Source organism: Moschus berezovskii, chromosome 10, assembly GCF_049115385.1.
Source record: "Moschus berezovskii isolate FMDL1 chromosome 10, NW_MosBer_1.0, whole genome shotgun sequence".
NCBI classification, from domain to species: domain Eukaryota; kingdom Metazoa; phylum Chordata; class Mammalia; order Artiodactyla; family Moschidae; genus Moschus; species Moschus berezovskii.
The window spans coordinates 48,039,607-48,058,959 of NC_142469.1; the positions used below are offsets into that span (position 1 = coordinate 48,039,607).

Genomic DNA, 19,353 nt, shown 5'->3' on the forward strand with positions numbered 1-19,353 from the left:
CCCTGGGCCCCAGCCCTGGCCTTTGGCTGTGCCCTCTGGGCAGTACCAGCTGGCATCTACTGGTCTGCTTGCAGCTCAGGCTGCCCATCCAGTGTCAAGGGAACATCTGCAAAAGGAGGTGGCTTTGCGCAGCTGTGAATCCAGGCTCCAAGTGTACATTCATATAAACCCTAGGAACTCACAGAGAGGTCCTACTGAGACCAAGAAGTGGTCCATCTTTTCCACAATCCCACCACGTGTAAGCCACGGGGGGCAGGAGCGGTGAGCTCTGGTCTCTCCTGGGCTACCCTTGGCATCACATATGGGCCAGTGGGCCTTTGCTAACCAACAGGGAATTCACTGCCTAATTTCTCCGAAAGCAGAGTGGCCTCAGCACATCCACACACCCAACAAGCCATGGAGGGGGTAACCATGAACACTCAACTCTCTGGCTCAGTTTGAAATGAGGGCCACTTTAGAACAACAAACTGAATCACTGCCAGGAACATACAAAACTGCATTACTGCACCACAAAATGACAATTCATGAAGATGTCAACAGTTTTTCTGCAGATTGGACGTGCAACCTGGGTTCTGGGGCCACACCCCTGGGTTTGAATCCCATTCTGTCACTCACTGGCCGCATGATCTGGGGCGACTACTAAACGCACTGAGCTTTTAGATCCTCACATGCAATTTTAAAATGGGGAGAAATGTTAGGACCTTCTGTGAGTAAATGAGGCTAATAATGTATTCAACACGTGTTCATAAATGTTGGCATAATTATTTCTATTTCTCTCTATACAGTTTTGATAGCCCAAGAGGATTCTGTATTTCAGGGAACACTGAGATTCAGAGAAGGTAGAGAAAGAGGAAAAGGTGTGCTGTCTGATGAGACACCACGGAATCTTTTCTTACTGAAACAAAGGGAGCTTTTGTTTCCTGAAGGGTCAACATGTTTGCTGGACAATCTTGGACTACAGACAAAAGCAGAATCAGTATCCTGGGCGATGGTGTCTACAGCCAAGTCCAGGTAAATAATGCTATCAGGGACTCTGCACCACACTGCCCCAGCTGGGTGCCCGCCCCTGTATGAACTCGGCTGGGGCTGAGGGGTTCCCATGGAGTCATAACCATAAATCCACACTCGGAGCTTCCAAGATCCCTCAGGCTCCACAAGAGAAAGAAACTAGGTCGTCAGAATCCACCCCAAGGATGGTTATTTAGAGAAGACTGCTGATGTTGCCTAAGTTTTTTTAATGAACATTTGTTTTTGACAAGTGAAACCAACTCAGTGTGGAGCCTGGGCAGGTCAATTCACTTTTCTAGGCTTCAGGGTTTTTTTTTAATATATGTAAAACAAGAGAATTGGGGTAGATCTACATTGACTAGAACTAGGTATTCATGTACTTTCCATCTTAGAAACTTTCAAAGCAAAACCAGATTGACTCTTCCCATTCATGAAGCACTCCTGACCTACAGGTAAACTGATGTACTGATGGGAGCGGAGTCCACTGGGGAGTTTTGCTTCTAGTGCATGGCACTTCCTGAGCCTTAGAACCAAACCCCTGGAGCCAAAAATATCAGGACTTGGAGAGCCTTTGGGAAGGGACACCCCAGTCTACAGGCCCAAGAGCTCACTCCACATGTGCTGTGTGTTGTCAATGATGGACACGGTGGGAAATCAGACCCTCAAACAGACCAGGTGGGCTCTTGTTTGCAGAGATGCAGGTTGGGAAGGGCCAGCTTCACTCCTTCTATTTTGACATCTTTTAAAACTAGTTTTATGTAAAAAAAAAAAAAAAAAAATCCCTGGAGGAAAGACAGGAATACCTTCTGTAACAAGGAAAATAACAACATTAGTCATAATAATGAGAAAAGCAAAATAAGCACATGTAAGTGCATTTTTCTTTCTTAGAGATTTATTTTTGTTTGATGAATCGGACACTGTGTCAGGGAGCGAGGAGAATGTTGGGGGCCCCCCGCAGGGAAAGGGGTGCCCAGAGGTGGGGCTGCTGCGTCCTGCGTGGGTGGGTTTGGTGTTGGGGTCGGTTGGTTGGTTTAATCGGTGGCTGGAATTTTTCCTTTTTTTCACTTTTATAAATCTCTCCCTGGGCTTGCGAGCTTCCCCTCCCTCCCGACCCCTTCCCCTGCCCCCCCAAATTTCATTTTTAAAAAGCGAGCTCGCTCGCCAGGTGTGTCCCCCCCAAGCTCTCACAGCTCTAATAAATAAGGAGCACCTGTAAGACAGTAGCTTGACTTGTTAAGTGACTCTGTACAAAGGAGGATATAGAAATACAGTATGTACACCACATCCACGGCCCCGTGGTGCTTCAGGGCCAGCGTGACACCGTCCTGGCCTCGCCCGCCCCCTCCTGCTGCCAGCTCAGCGGCCTGTGGGCGGGGGCACCTGGACCCCTCCAGAGGGAACAATTGCTTTATTGGAGTTAGTAAACAGATACACTGAATCACAAGGTGATTTGATATTTTTTCTTTTTTTTTTAGTTTTCTTCTTTTTTTGGATTTTTTTTCTTATTTTTTCTTTTTTTTTTTTCTATACTCATCAGAATGGGATACTCCACAACTGTCTCACCAACTCAGTGCCAGCACACATGCTCTAGAGGACTTCTGGACTCCCAGCTACAACTGTACAAGTGCACACAAGAAAATCTACCCTGTTATCCTCCACCCACTGATTGAGGATCGAATTGCACATTTCTCTTAACCATGACAGGAGAAAGCAAACAGTGAAACAGAATCATGGGTGAGCTTTCTCACCTTCCCTCCTGTTTTCACTGGTCTGTCCATACCATTCTAATTATCATGAAAGGGCTCTGCGTATAGAGAGATTGCTTCACTGACTTCCTGGATCACCGAAAACCATCAGGGCTGAAATTTCATCCAAGTCTTTCGTGACGCCCAGCAAATATTCCCCCTCGGATTATTTTACACCTTCAGGGCATTTTGGTCTTCAGTTCAACACTCTTGCTCTGTTCCCAAATGGGGCGCTATTTAGGGGAATTTAAAGAGAAAGCTGAGAAGAATAAACATTTACCGAGTTCTCTTGGCATTCAGTCTCTGAAAAACCACAGTATAAACTATTCATGCTGCTTCTTACATCTGTCAAATCGAAAATTAAAAGCCATAAAAGTGTAACACTGAAAATATGGCATTAAAAAGGATAAAGGTGGCCTTTGTAAAAATAACAAGAAAAGTATATTAGCCAATAAAATATTCTAACTCTTCATTTAAAAGTGCATCCTGGGCAGGACAGAGATGAATCTGGAAGCGTTGGGACTCCAGTACGATCCCTCTCCGCCGTCAAAACGTGAACAGTATAGGTCCAAAACCGTACAATGCAAATCACAACTCTTCGTGTAGCAGCAAAACCACAGCAGTTTTTAAAAAGATTAAAAAAAGATTTTTGTTTTCAAATCCGGATCGTCTTCCAGCCTCACCCTCTGAGCCTTGGAAGATAGGGCGGGGAGAATACCTACATTGGTCCTTGTGGCTTGTTGGTGTTTTGTGGTTGTTTTTTTCTTAAACCAGGGGCAAAATCCCTAAGTTCCTCTGGGGAGAAGCAGAGATGGTGGCGGCAGGAAGGCTGGGCCCGCTTGGTGGGTCCAAGACGTGCTGGCTTCTCTGGGCTAGAGGCCACTGAGGGAGAGCTGCTTCCTCTGAGATGCTTAATGACAGGAAGCGGCTTTATTTGCTTGAGTTTTAGCCAGAGGGGGTGGTGAGCGGACCAGCTGGTGTCACTGGATGGCGAGATATGGTTTGCTCTGCGCCCTCTCTCCATGCAAGGTACCCTGTGAGCGCGCGTTCCTAGAAATAGAGGAGAAGGGGTTTGTTAGAATCCGCTGGGTCAGACCGCCCCCCGCTCCCAGGCTGGGGAGAGCCCCCGGCCCCCAGGCTGGGGAGGGCCCCAGCATGAGTCAGAGAGGCGCGCTCTGCAGCCGGCGGCAGGTCAGACTGGAGAGGAGGCCCCACGACGGGGCGGCGCAGCCTGGTTTCCACACGACTTTCATTCACGGTTCTGCGCAGGGTCAGCCCTGCCAGCTTTGTGTGAGGAAATGAAACTCGAGTCACTTTTTGGAATACCATAATGAGCCTGGCGCACCACGCCCTCGCCCAAAGACCGCAGCGGCATCCTTTGCAACCCGGCAACTTTCGCTGTCCACCTTAGCGCACCCTTAACTGGCAGGAGGTCTCTGGAGCTGCTCAAGGGCACCCCCAAAGACAGGCAAGGTCGTTAGGGGATTTGCTCGTGTAACAGCCCCGAGTTTTGCTGCAAAGGAGGAAGGCCATGAGATGAACGTTTTAGCATGTGAAAAATTCCTGAGACAACTAGACCTCTCTTTAGGGGTATCCTACAGGGACCACTGAGCTGGAAGAAGTGTCCCTCTCATTGGGTCAGCCTGAAAGGTGAGCCACTCACATCCCTTCATATCCAAACCAAGTGCGGGACTCATCCCAGTGCAGCAGGGATGAACAGGACAGTCACCAGGAAAGTGGGGAACGCCCATACCAACTTCCACCACAGATGTTGGGCTCTGCCTCTCTATCTTTGCTGGCTTATTTCATTTGCTACCAGTTTCTTGGCTTGAAATACAACCTCCTGAAGACACTCCACCATCACCCCTAGGAAGCAGCCATTTAGAAGCTGGCCAACCAAACTGTGAGGTCCCTGAGGTGTGGGGTAGTGTCTGTTTTGCTCACGTCCCTACACCCAGGGACAAATGTGTTCAGCTCAACACACATTTGTCAAATGAATGGGAGTCAAACAACTCTTGTCCCCCATGTCCCCAAACAGTACTTTCTTCCCCCTTGCCCGTAAATGGGGATGTCAGAAATGTGAATGGGTAGAATTTGGCTAGCATGATGTGGTAGCAGAGGGCTCGTAAACATCTTTACAACTGTTGAGATTATTCCTAGAACAATGAACAAATAATTTCAGGTGATAGAATGGAGAACTTGAAGGGACCCCAGAGATAATATACACAATTTCCTCATTTTATAGACGAAGAAATGGAGGCCACAAAGAGACCTGGAAACGTGCTCAGAGTGTCTGCAGCATAAATTTAGCGCAAGTGTGAAGAGGTCAAAATGCCCATTGGGAGGACTACATCCAGGCTCCTGCTTTGAACCCTGCTATCCAGATCCTGGTGTTAATGGTAACCATAATAATGATCAGCCGAAAAACAAGACTTGAAAATCTGAATGTGCATGACAGGAAATGCCTGAGTTCCCCAAATCACATTAAATCACCAGATCCGTGTGCATTTAATATGTATATTAAATAACCAAAGTGAAAATGCAAAACACCACAAATATGCAATGGGAGTGGAATTACAAGGCCATGGAAACCTTTTCATCTGGCATGGTCAGATTTGGAAATGTGGGTATTTATCTCAGAATAAAGAGCTCACTTTAATTTCTTCTCCTCTTATTCTCTCTCTTCTTTCTCTGTCACTCCTTCCTTTCTTGCTTGCTTTCTTTAAGACAATGGTGAAATGAGGTGCCAAGACAAAATCCTAAGAGCCACCATCAAATGAGAGGTCACAAAGGGCTGAGAAAAGAACTTGGAAACTGATCCAAATGGACTGAGCATAGCTTTTTCTGGGGAGGATTTATTTTTGTGTAAGAAGCACAGCAAGAAACTTGCTGTGAAGGGAGGAAAGCCATCCCTACCTCTGGGCTTGGGACCAAGAGTGACCAAATCTCATAGTCAGAGGGGACCTCTGAATCCTTTCTTTAAAAAGGAAAAAAAAAAAAAAAGGTGTTTAATGCTTTCTTCCAGTGCCTGGGAAACACCACCATTTTGAATTACTCACTCAAGAATGCTACAACTGCTTTTTCAAAGATATAGCTTTTTTCTTTAATGTGAGCATGACTGCCTCCTAAGGGGAATATGTCTCAAATAAGTCTCCTTATATTGAAATTGCCTTTGGACAAAGGCCAAACACGGACAGCAACAGCCTACTTGGAGAAAATCTCCAGGCTTTCATAAGGGACCAGGAAAACGGGATTATAATGAGAGCCATTCTGGAACCTTAACTACAGCGTTCGCCATCCCAAACACTATAATAATCATTATTATTCTCTGGTATCTATTATTGTCTGGTAAATAATATGTGTTTTCCCCCAAAGTTCTAAAGGGTGCAGCTGCACTGCACTCTATTTTTTGCAGCCCCACTCCTGCTGCTCGGAAAGCCTCCTCACACCAAGCTTATTATAATGGCTAAAGGCAAGATCTGTGCCATTTCCTTCCCTCTCCCCATGCACATGCCGGGTCTACGACACCCACCCAGGCAGGATGGTGGTGTTGCCGAAGTGCGAGTTGCTCTCGGCGGATGATATTTGAGGAGGGGGTGAACTGGAGGCCTCCTCCTCTGTCCTCCTGGCTCTGGCTGGTCAGGGCAGCCCCTCTGTTGGTGACACAGGAATCAGTGAAAATGAAGAACCAAGCTTGGGAGTCATCTTCCTGAGAGCTAGTGGCTGGCAAGGTGTGAAACTCAAGAGTGGGGAGGGAGTGAGCTTGGGGTTTTAGAAAGTGCTCGTGGCAGGAAGTTCCAGGGCCCGAGCTGACCCTTGCCCAGCAGAGGCATCATATGGGACAATCTGTCCTCTCTGTCTAAATTTCCTGATCTGAGTAAAGGGGAAAGTTCTATAATAAGTAAGACAGAGATGTAGACTATAGTCCAGCACAAACCCTCTGCAGCCGTTTGACCTTGATTCCTTAACCCTCTGAGCCTGGATTCTTCCTCTGTGAAATGAAGGCCTGGGTGAGATTTTCTATTACATCTTCCATCTCTCATATTCTGTGATCGTATTTATAAGGATCTTTGGACCGAAGCCATCATCAAGTATGGAAGTACATACTGTAGAAGAAAGACTATTAACGTCTCTACCCTGAAGTCCTAAGTTTTAGAAAAAGTCTCCTTCTTTCTATCTCACACACACACACACACACACACACTCACACACCCACACTCCTCTCTTAAGGGAAGTGTCTCTTAATGCAAGCAGTTCTGTTTGTGCCTCACGTTTGGGTTTTCCTCTGAATTGGGGGTTTGCTGAAGGCAGGACAGCCCAGGGCCCTGCCTCATGGAATGTCCCTCACACACACACACGCGCAGCCCATCCCATGGACCATGCAGGCACCGTGTGTTAAAACCGCTCCGCAGTGCACGATCTCCAGCAGGCACACACAGCCGGTGCCCTCAGAACTCCAGGTCCAGCTGCCCCTTTGGCCAGAGAAATGCAGTGTCTCCTTCGTGGAGTCACAACTGCATACCAAGTGTACTTAGCGAGCCCCTGTCCACCAGCACTTTCCCCTTTCATAAGGACAGCACTGCTAAGAGCGACTGAGTTACTTTTCTTTACCACACGAGCACTTTCAGAGCACAATAGAAAACAAATATAGGCCTGAGTGTTGATAACTTATCTTAATGTTGATGCTGTCAGCATGCAGTCACTCTCACCTTTTCTTCTTTGGCCTTTACAGCCTTACTATCGGCTCAGTGATAATGAATTCGTCTGCCAGTCCAGGAGACTTGGGCTTGATCCCTGGGTCAGGAAGATACCCTGGAGAAGGAAATAGCCACCCACTCCAGTATTCTTGCCTGGAGAATCCCCATGGACAGAGGAGCCTGGCGGGCTACAGTCCTTGGGGTAGCAAAGAGTCCGACACAACTTAGCGACTAAACAAGATAGATGCAGGTTGCATTTAAAATTTTCTAAATTACACATTCCCAAATGTAAATGTGTAGCCACAGAAAATGTCTTATTCTGTATTTCAATGAAAAATGTCTTACTCTGTATTTTCAAGATAATCCCTCCGTGATACAAGATTCCACCTCTGCAAGGAAGCCTGCCTCCATTAATCTAATCCATGTTCCAAACTTTTATTCTTTGATTCCTTAAATACCTTTGTCATTAGCATAATCAAAATCCCAGAGGTCTGTCCTGTATTCTAGAATGCAAGCTCTCCAGGTCTGTCATGTATATTCCCCAGAATCCAAAATCCTGTGGCATCAGCCCTATGATGTGCAAGAGATGCCCACTGCCAGGCTGGCTTGTCTTTGTCCAGTTATCCCGGCCCTGCTGTGATGCCACTCACTCGGGCACGTCGGCCCATCACTTATCACAGTTAAATACAGCTATTACGTGCTGGCTTCGGCCATGCTGTTTATCTGGGACAATAATGAGTCCCCAAGGACTGGACTGCTCTCAGGTAGCTGCAGCTATTCTGGGACGCTCACAAGGGGAGAGCCCCGTGGTCAATGAACACAGCCGCCTGCATTGGCTGATAAGCCCAAGTGTGACGCCAGATCGTGGTCTCTGAACCAAGCCCATCCCGGACAGGGCTACAGCTTTGGAAGGTTTTGCCAAAAAATGGTTCCCTTTCTCCTCCATCCACCATTGCTTTGTGAAGAGTTCTGAAATGGCTTTTACCAAGTTGGAAACCATTTTAATTTACAAAGTAGATGGCATCTCTTTTCTTAGAGCTTGCTTGCTAACTGATGAAAGTAATTTAAAAACATCGCTTCTCATTTCTAGCATGATTGCTTTGGGAAATAACCCATGATGAGAAGGCTGTGGGACCAATGGTAAGTTCCATCACTACTGAGCTGCCCATCCCATAGCTCTGATAAGCTAAGGCTCATATTATCTAAAAGAAAAAAAAAATTAAACCAAACATAAGGCCTTGGTTTTCTTTTTTAATAATTTTCCTCCTTTAGTAGTATCTCTTATTTTACTCTTTAATCAACAAAAATTCCAACCATATAAGACCCCTAACTGGGATAACTCTGTCTTTAATTCTTTGTTTCACAAATTTAAGTTTTGTTTTTCTTTGTTTAGCTGGTTCTATGAGTCAAGTGGGCAGAGAGACTTGTTTATTCACACAAGTGATCACGGCTATCTCTTGCTGACCTCTAAAAGATCCTGGGGGACAAAGAACCCTGAGCTGTAGAACCCCTCCTGTACACTGCAAAAGCCTTTCTCTTCTCCCTGGACAATGGATCTTCTTTAGCCACCTCAAGTCCTTTCTAAAACCTGAGAGTTTAAGCAAAACATATTAGCCTGTCTGGTCCTTTTCTAAAAACAGGCAGGGATTCATGACTAACTGCACACATTTTTACAAATGTGCTGGAGCATGTGGCTACATCCATTGGTGAAAGAGAAAAATAAACAAAGAATTACATGATATAGCTAATGTTTTGCAAGAAATTTTGGAAGAAAAGCCTCGATCCCTATGCCCCTTGACTTTCGGGACCAAGCTCTTTCTGTTCAGTTTGGGAAAGTTGCAGTGTTTTCAAAGAAGAGTCAAATTTTAAGGAGCACTTACTTTATGTCAAGTATTGCACTAGGCACTTTTATATATTTATTTCACTTAAAAACAAGTGTATTTTATATACTGATTTATTGAAACAATAATACTAATGAAGTATTTATCACTGACCCCATTTTATAGATGAGGAAATTTTGCCAAGAACTTACTTGCTCAAGGTCACCAGCTAGAAAGGGGCAAATCTGAAGTCCAGCTCCTACCACCCCAAAGTCCACGCCCCCTAGTCCAGGTTTCATCTCTCCCCCTCCTCCCCCTGACAAGCAGATGTCAAAGCTGGCAGGGGCCTTAGAGACAAGAACTCCAAGAAATTATTTGACAAGAAATAATAATTGCATTTTCATTCAAGTCCTATCCAATATACAAACTAGCTGATGTTGGCTCATGAGCCTTCCAAAAAATCTGCCTTGGACACAAAAGTAGATGTTTATTGTACTAAGATTGAGTTTGTTATTTATTTATATAATCTGAACGTAGGCAGTCTAAGTTTAAAAAAAAAGGAAAGAAAGAAAAGATAAGAAAAAAAAAAAACCTGAGAGAAAAAGGCAGCTTTATGTGGCAAGTAGCTATTGTCTATGGATCAACAGACTTTAAGATTTTTAGGCTAGGTCTGGGAAAGAGGTCTGACACTTCATTTATTCTTTACAACCAGCCCTTTAGCAGAAAGACGGAGAAAGAGAGAGAGAAGGGCTTCATATTTAAGGAAACTTCATGTGAAAAACAAGAGCAAGCATACTGATTCCTGGCCGCCCCCTCCCCAACAGACAATCAGATGGAGTGTGTGGCTAATAATTGCTTTTCTCTGGCCTTTCCATCCAGATACTCAGGTACAACCTATTTCCTCTCTGAAATCAGCTGCCCGGTGTGAAGAAGCAATGCCGTAGGTGGCAAAAATATGATTCTGGTCCTTGGCACCGGGTGTGTAACTCAAGCAGCCCAGGTCGTATCCCGTGTCCCACTGAGGGGACAGGCAGAAGAGGACTCAGGTTCTAACCCTGGCTGCGCCACTCTGTGACCTTGAGCATGTGCTCTGCGTGCCCCAGTCTCTGCTTATAAAAGTGGAACCAGACATCTTAGGAGGATTTCTGGAATAGTTTCCCTAACTTCCGAGGTTGGTAGCATGGAAGTGTTTCATGACCTCCCATGACACGTTGAGGGAAGAAGTTCTGGGCTGCAGGCATCACCCCGACAGCTCTTATAATGACCACCTACTATACATATGCCAGGCACCTCCTGGGCATTGTACTTCTGTTGTTTACACTGGAGCCCGAAAACTCTATGAAGTGGGGCTTATTACCTTCATTTTTTTTGTATATAAGACAAGCTCAGTGGTTTTACAGGGACACTCTGAAGCTAGGCCGCCAGTCAGATCCCAGGACTGCCATTTACTGGCTAGTGACTCTGGGTAGGATATTTAACGTCTCCGTGCCTCAGTTTCTTCATCTATAAAATGGGTTTAATAACGAAACCCCAGAGGGTTGTTGTGGGCATATAACATCTGGAACACTGCTTACATCTAAAAAGGCTGCAGGAAATATTAGTTATTACAACTGTTTAGTGAGAAAGATGTAGGCACAACACAGTTATAAAACTTGTCCAAACTCACAGCTGGTAATAAGCAACAGAGCCAGTTTCAGACGCAAGCAGACCTCACTCCAGCCCCGAGCTCCTCGCCCAGGCATTGTAGCTTTTCTAGTAAGATAGGAACTCGCTTTCCTGGGCACCGCACATGCACCACACTCTACCTAGGTTTCCTCATCTGTTCTTCCCAGCAATGTGATGAGTTAGGGACTTAGGTTCCAGGAGAGAAACCACTTCCTCCCTCAATCATCGGCTCTGCTGGGATCTGAACACAGGCCGGCCCAACTTCAAGGCATACGTGTGTCCCCCAAACCAGACACTGCCTCCCTTCACTACCGGGAGTCCACTTCACCACAAGGAAAAGTTTCAGAAAGCCTTTGGCCTGGGGAGTTAAAAAGATAAAAGGACATCTCCCACAGTCACCAAACTCCTTTAAAAAGTACCTGCTGGCCCTGGGCGGGGGGATCTGATTCAGCTTCTGTGAAGATCTCCCTGTTGAGCAAGCCACCCAAGCCTGTGGCTGCTCTTCAGTCTAAAGACAGAGTTTGGGCATCAGTACGGCCACTGTCCAGGCTTCACGTCCATCCAGGGACATCCCCTGCTAGGTGAGCCACTGCCTGCCTTGAGCACCTAAGAGGTGACTGACAGCCTGTACCACCACACCCTGCCCCAGCAGCCTAAGGTTCAGAGCAGCTGTGGGCCGGGGGCGGGGGTGTGTGAAGGGGGTGCTGGGGGGTGATCAGAAGGGTGGAGCCCTATTTCCATGACAGTCTGGGGCTCTGGCCAGTATCCCTCTTGCCTGAACCTCAGGATGTTCTGTCGTCTTGAGGTTTCCTTCCACTGTGTGCCATGAAGCCTTTTAGGCCTACTCTGGGCTCAAAGAAAAGAGTCCATCCTCCCTGTGCATTGCTACAATGGCTTTTCATACTTAAAATGTGGATGTGGTAGTGCTCATCCCCCCATGTTGCAGCGAGAACGTCCTGCCATGTTTAGAATCCACTGCTGGTAATTAGCCTGTCATCAGAATGCAGGGATCGGCTTCAGCGATGCCAGTCTCTCTCTTGCTTCCTTTCAGTCTGCAAACAGCTGCTAAAGGAATTTTCCTCAAACACAGACCTCCAGCCATTCCTGACGTTGCCTGATGTTCGGAGTACAAGCTCCACGACCCCCTGCTCCACTACCCACCTGCCCTCCTCCGGCCTCCCCCCTCGCCCTCCCTGAAGCCAAGCCCTCTGCTCCAGTCGGGTGAAGGGGACAGCCCTCCCACAGGTGGCTTCTCTTCTCTCCACCTGCAGCTTTTGACACCCCACTGCCTCCCCTATTCCCCCATTCCAGACTGCCAGTTCACAGCCCTTGTGGGTTTTAGAACCTAACCCCAAATTCACCTGCTGTATGGAGCCCTACCATGGTAACTCCATTAATGACACCTTTCCTGACCCTCTCTTCTCATTCACCATTCTTAGTACCCTGCCAGTCCCAGGCTGGGTACTAAGTTACGACAAAGTGTGAACTGCCCGGGTCCCTGCTCTTGTCAAAGCCCGCTGTCTGTAGTATCACACCCATTCGCAGGTTCTGCATGAGGCTTGTAACAGTGACCTTGATTATTTCTCGTCTCTATCAGGTCACTGGCTCCTCAAAACAAGTCAGAGACTCCTGCCACTCCCTCTTCCACTTTTTGGCTTTTCTCTTTCTCCCCTCCCCACCTCCCTCCCCGCCTCCCTCCCTGCCTCCTTCCCTCCATCCTTCTTTCCTGAGTCAGTATTCAAGACAGTTGGTTGAAAACGGATAAGTTTTACCCTCTAGGGAAATAAATGAAGACTAACTTTGAACCATAATGAGTAAAAGGGACTGCCTCCCTTTGTTCGGTTATGATTAAGAGTTTATTAACTTTTGTGGATCGTGGTATATTAATTAAGTAAAAATTAAGCATTCCAAATACAGGATCTTTAAAAAGTTATTATTCTGTATATCAAACACACACACAGCTGAGACAGAGAACAAGTTGATCAGAGGATCAGACAGTGAGAAGTGCTATCAAAATCAGAACCCTGAACCAGTGACTGCTCATTTTCATTTTCCAGGTCATAAGGTTTTCCCACAAAAAAATTTTTTCATAGTTTTCCAGTTAGTATTTGGGACTCACATTGCTCAAACCCTAGTAGATATGAAAATAGACATTCAGTCCCATGCTTATGATGCCATCGTATTAAATGAGAGGAATGGACGGACTTGGATATATTTTTGGTTTGGCAAATTGTAGAAATATTTTTTTCAAACATTTGGGGTTTGGCTAAAACCAAAACTTATTTTGCCAAGCACTTTGGCCTTAATTTTTAAACCCATGTGTATTTTAAAAGAAATTCAATCTATATGTTTCTGACTCATTTACACTTAACTCATGAAAATGCTGTTTGGTAAGAGTTAGTAGATGTCCAAGCAAGTTTATGAGCCCTTTTAAAGCCTTCTTTTCCCCATTCTTACCAGAAAGTTGTATTTTGCCAGCCATAAAGAGTGTGAGCCCCAGAGGCCTGTGGTCAGTTTGAAATTTACAGCCTCTGAAGGTTAAATGGATTTTAAGTTTGGAAAAAGGTTTTCCCCCCGCTCTCTTCTTTTTTCATATTAAGTACTCAAACAGGCTACTTATGATAAAGATGGGACCTTATGGCTCAGTTCTGATGGCTGAGGGTGAATGGTAAAGAATTCAATCTAACCACCAATAAACTGTCTCTAAGCCATGTCAGAGGAACAATATGACACTTTTTGTTCCTATGGGCACAGATTCCAATCCAACATTCTAATGGAAAGTTTTATTAATTACTCTCAGGATAAAAAAAAAAAGAGGTAGGAATCGACATAATTCATGTTGAACATTTTACCTTTGGGGGGTTTGGTCATTAAAAAAAGAAAATCAGAGACAACCAATCCAGTTCATGACTTTTTATACAGTTAAAAAATAAGCTGAATCTATTAAAAACGACATTTGAATCAAAACCAGAAAAGCAACAAGAACCTGCATGCATGTTGCAGTGACTTCACCCTCTGTCTACTATATGCTCAGTTGATGCTCAGATACCACTCAATTATAGTATTTTAGCAGGAGAAATCTTTTGGATAAAGTACTTAAAAATGGCTTATAAATATTTAAAATAAAAGCATCCAACAAATCATAATGACAAAGTTTTACATTTAACCACATGTGCTCCAAATATCTTGAAATTACTCTAAATATGGGTTTAAAATATCAAAAGGACTTGTTGATGGGATGCAGAACGTTGCAGAGAAACCTAAACCTGCTCATTCTTGCTCCCACAACAACCAATATGCACGATTTTTAAAGTGTGCGTATGTAGATTTCCTTAGAAAAAGATCATGTTACAGTCCTGAATTTCCAAAACAAGACTTGAAGGATGAAATATAGGGTTTCCCCTTCTCTCACCAAATGCAGCTCAGCCACGTTGCTTCCAGATAATTTGTTATTGTAGGTTGGCTCAAATTTAAGACAGTAACATTTTAGAAACAGTTGGAGAACTAAGCCAGCTGCAAGGAGGATATCATTACAAATTGAGACACATGTTGTATGGGAATACCATTCATTTTCAATACCAAAAACATGTCTGGGGAAATAAGCCATGCAAATGAGGGAGAGATATACTCTTTAATTGCATCTTTTGGACACGAGGTCAACGTTTCATATCAAACTAGCTCATAAAGTATGTTTCTCCCTTCTGTTCTTCTGTCACTTTCTTACTTTCCTTTTTACCCAAAACAAAACACGGCTTGCTATCACAGAAAGACAACAAACCAGAGGTTCAAAGGGGGGAAATAATGAGACAACCAGCATCGCAGCCAAGTCTCCGGATGGAATGAGGCCGGGCAGCGTGAGGCAGCTTTGACTGTCCCAGTCCTGACCCCACCCCCACGTGGCCAGGCAGCTCTGCTCTCGCCTTCCCATCTCTCTATTCAGACTTGTGCATTGGGTAAAATCGCACAGGCACATTCTTGCTTATGGCCACAGCTCGGTCCTAGGAGCTCAGAGTTAAGGGATCTCAGGGGCAACTTGATGAGGGTCTAAGTTAAGAACGTTTAGTACGTGCAGGAGCTTTTCAAAGCATAGATTTATTCCAACATTTGTTGTTGTCGTCCTTTGCTTCTGCTCTAGTCATTTTCACTAGACTCTTTTAAATGACTCTTGAAATAATTTGTGTGTGTGTTTCCCCTCCTTGCTGATGGCCTCACGTTCCCCATCCTGACCCCACCCTGCTTTTTCCTCAAGCAGAGTGCTGTGGAAATCCACAGATCTGGAGAAGAGCTCTCTGGGGTTAGTATTTAGAGCTGGCATCTGAGATGGCATTTACTCCTTTTTCTTGAGACTAAGACCACGTTAAATGATGCCAGGGCTAAATTGTTTATCTTTTAAAGCTAATTTATTTGTTTCTCTTAAATGGATTCCTTTTATGTTTGTGAGGCATTAAAAAAAAAAGTTTACACATGCAGAATGCATTGCCTTAACATGCATCCATGTATATTTATTTAAACCAGCAACAAAAGAATACAAAACAACTCTGTATGGGACAGGGTGAAGGAAGACTGAATGGCGGCCACCCTCAGCCGCTGACACAATCTCTTTGACAAGAGAGTCTGGAAAAGGCAGTGTATTGGTGGCGGGGGTGTTCCACAAAATGAGGTAAGTGTTTCACGCTGCAGTGTGTTTGTTCCTGAAACACCTCTGCCCCCTACGATGCTTGTCTGCATGGAGGTAGGTGTAAATGATTGAACCAGGATGCCCAGGCAGTCATTCGAGCCAGCAAGGGAGCGAGTCATTGGAAACTAGACGGGGGCTTATTTCCAGTGCCCTTCTGGCTTGTGAATAGCTAGTCGATTGCCTTCACCTTTCCAAGCACACTCTCTCCAGGTGAAGAAGCATGTGCTAAGGAACTATGGGGATTGGTGGCACTCCCAGATATGGCCACACCAGTGCTCTGGTGTTTCCTGATCTACCCAATTCTCCAACTTGAGCCATTCCACTCCCTGGGCCTTAACAGCATGGTTGATGGTTTTCCAGTGGAAGGACAACCGCTGCCTACACAGCATAAACTCTGAAAGGCCAAGTGGTGAAGAAGCATTGAGCTTGTTCCTTTCCTTGCTTCCCTTTTCTGCTTTCCCCACAGATACTCATAGGTTATAGTAATTTGAAGAAAGGTCTGTGACCTTTTGCATTTTGTCACTAAGGCAATCTTACTGAGACAAGGGCTACATTATATGGCTGTAACAATGATTTTGCAATATTAGGTCCACAGCAAAAATTGCTAAAAATAAATTCCAAGTTTTAAGGGAAATTTACAATTAATCCAGCTTCTTCAGAGTAACAAAAAAAATTTCTGCTCAGATACTGCTTGGTGCTCATATAAAATAACCCTTCAGATAGGTTAGATATGTAAGATACTTTTTTCTGAAGTCAAAATCTATGAACCGCTCCTCCCAAGAAAATGCCTCCACTCACAGGCACATAAAGCTTTCCGCAAAATTCCAGGGGGAGCGGCGGAAGGCTGTGCATAGACTAGTTCATGGAGACCAGCTTCGGTTGGAGAGCTGCCACACAGATCAGGAGGTCAGTAGGTCAGGGCCAGGACTCGTGCCACACTGCCTGACCCTGGAGTCCTCGCTAAAACTCGAGCGCTAAGCATTTTTCTTGCCTCACTCTAACACCAGCCCTGTTAAAGGAGGAGGGCTGTGGTGTATCTAAAGGAGATAAATACCTGATCACAAATGTCATTTCCTATTCCACCAAATTTGATTGAAATAATATCTAAAGCCAGATGCCTGCACATTAAAACCTTCCTTCAATCTCCTTGTCCTAAAAGTTAAAAGAGACCCAGCGACAGCCTTGACACTGCTCATCCATAAGACTCTCCTGGAGTCTGCAATGATCACAGCAAGCGCTTTCTCCGGTTCTCCCCACTCACGTGTGTGCACGACACAGACCTGGCCGTTCCTCACCGCTGGCTCTTTGAACCCCCTGGGCAGCCATCTGCATCCCAACAAACAAGCAGAGCTGCACCACCAGGGATGATGTCGCCAGTGAATGTTTCCAGTAACTAAGTACTAGCACATTAAAAATCTCAAGTCTGGCAGAGGATCTGAGCACATCCTATTTGTACTGATTTCCTCTTCTCAGTTGAAGGGTTTCCTCTTTTCCTCGCTTTCATGGTCGGCATCCATAGTCATATTTCGACTATATGGACTTGACTTTGCAGACAGCCGACTCTCTCAAACTTAGCTGGAGAAACCGAACTGGCAAAAAGTTACTTGTCACCTCCATCCTTTGAGCTGAGTCCCCTGCCCTCTTCTTGAAATAGTCCTTTCTGGGATTGAGGCTCCATGGTCAGGCTAATAATTAAACTCTAAATTCCAAAAAGTCAAACTACAGCCCCCATCCCTTCTTCAGCCCTCTCAGAGCAAACAAAAAGTGAAAGGAACTCCTGCTGCTGGAGTTAGGGGAGCATCTTGGAGTGGGGGCCGGGGACAAGACTCTCAGATTTTCTTTCCGGTCTTAGAAACATGTAAGAAATTTGGGAGCCACAAAGGTGGAAAGTTCTTCATCTTGCCACTCCTTGGGAATGGAAAAAGTGAGGGTGAAGGGGTTACTCATGGTACACATTTTTTCCATTGATTATTTTACTTAAAGAGAAGATGTCATTTCCCTGGAAAATCAAGGAGGGGGGGATCTTTTCTTTTGAATAACTTCAAACATTTGCAAATGGTTACTGTGAACTCCCCATTGTACCATAAACAAGTGTAAACTGCTGAAATTCAGAAAATGTACAAATACAAACAGCTATCCCCCAAACTCCAAGGCAAAGACAAAGAAAGGAGTATTCCATTTATAAATGGAATTCTTTGTGGAGAGAAGAGTTTGGGAAATGTTTATACATTGTTTTCCTTATTATTTGGGGGGATTTTATTTTCAGCTTACAGAAGCTGCAGAACTGGTATTTGGCATCTTAAAAGTTGAAGATTAAAGGAAGTTTCCAACCTTTTAAAATCTTCAACTAAACTTAATTAGTTCTGCATCTAGGAAAATATCTGCCTATTTAAATCACTTGTAATCATATCAACGAACAAGAATGCATAAAGTCAGGTAACCAGGAACAGAAACAGTCAAAAGGAAAAAACAAAACCCTGTGATTGCTGAGAACTAGCAAAAATGATGACTTCTTTGAAGGTAACAGCAGCTGCCTGGACTACTGATTTCAAGTTACAGCCTGCTTTGAATCTATTTTAAATGGTTTTTTTTAAATAGTCATACGGTATGAAAATGGTGGGCATAGCAAAAAGAATGAAAAACCTGGATGGCAGTCACTGACAGACTACGCTGAGAGATAATACGAGTCACCAACAGGCGCAAGGAGAATCATTCACCTCTGCCTCACCTACCACAACTCAGCCGGGTTTGGTTTTGGTTTTTAATGCTTCCCCTTTGGCTTTAACTTGTCACCAAACAGTGTTCACTGTCAGGTCACAAAAGCCATGCAGTCCTTTATTTAATGGACGCATTTCCAATTTCCGTAACCACACGCATGGGCAGGGTTTCTGAGGCATAGAAGAAAAACAGCGCCACGTGTGCAGAGAAAATCAGGAAGGGTCAGAGAATGTGAGTGAATTACAGCAGGTTGAGACTGTGCTATGAGTTGGCACGGAACTACAGAGGGCAAGAGGCAATGAGGTTTAGAGGGGCAGAGATGTTCTTCCCCCATCTTAAATCACTCGCCTTGTCACCCCACTGTAGCTGGCAAAGACTGAGAGTCTCTGGGTTTAGAGAAAAGCTGTAATTTCTTGGGGAAACCCATCATAAAAAAGAACTTTCCAATCTCAGGGGGACCGTAGGTGATTTCGTCACTGCATCTTCTGAAACTGACTGAAGCCGGGTTAATTTTTTTAGTAATGACTCTAGTCCATGTACAAGACCCTTGCCTGATTCCTTATTCAGAAATATATGTCATCGAAATAGCCGTCATATATGTCATGCTTTTATGTTCTTTTGGACCCATGCTACTTATGGACTAGTGACACTCTCCTTGACCTGGTCACTTCTCACTTTAATAATGGTAGTAAAAGTTCTCACCCTCCTGTTCTTTCTTTAATGTCATTTGAATGAGTGACACTAGAATGTGTTTAAAATGACAATTCCTGATGCTTTTTTGGCTTTCCAAAGGTAATCACTTTTTATGTCATACATCTTTGCATTACTCACTGCTTTGTCAACCAGATTAAACTACGCTGGTAGAGAAATTAGGGCCATTTTCAACTGAGGTGACTAGCAGAAGGCTGAGACTGTCTTTCGAGAACAGAACTTGCAGATGTAAAATCAAGGATTGGTGAGCTGAGTTTTAGTATTCGGCTCCTACTGGCAAAGCCATCAATGAAAAAGGAAGCCTCAAATTA

At 44.8% G+C, this 19,353-nt stretch overlaps 1 protein-coding gene across 2 annotated transcripts in view; it reads right to left on the bottom strand.

Annotated features, from left to right (window-relative positions):
• Positions 1-440: 440 nt before the first annotated feature.
• Positions 441-19,353, bottom strand: part of SOBP (sine oculis binding protein homolog) — a 171,429-nt gene continuing 152,516 nt past the window's right edge. For both annotated transcript variants that reach the window (XM_055432834.2, XM_055432833.2), the window contains one exon: positions 441-3,803. The gene's annotated coding sequence lies outside the window, so the exon portion shown is untranslated. The remainder of the gene's footprint in view (positions 3,804-19,353) is intronic.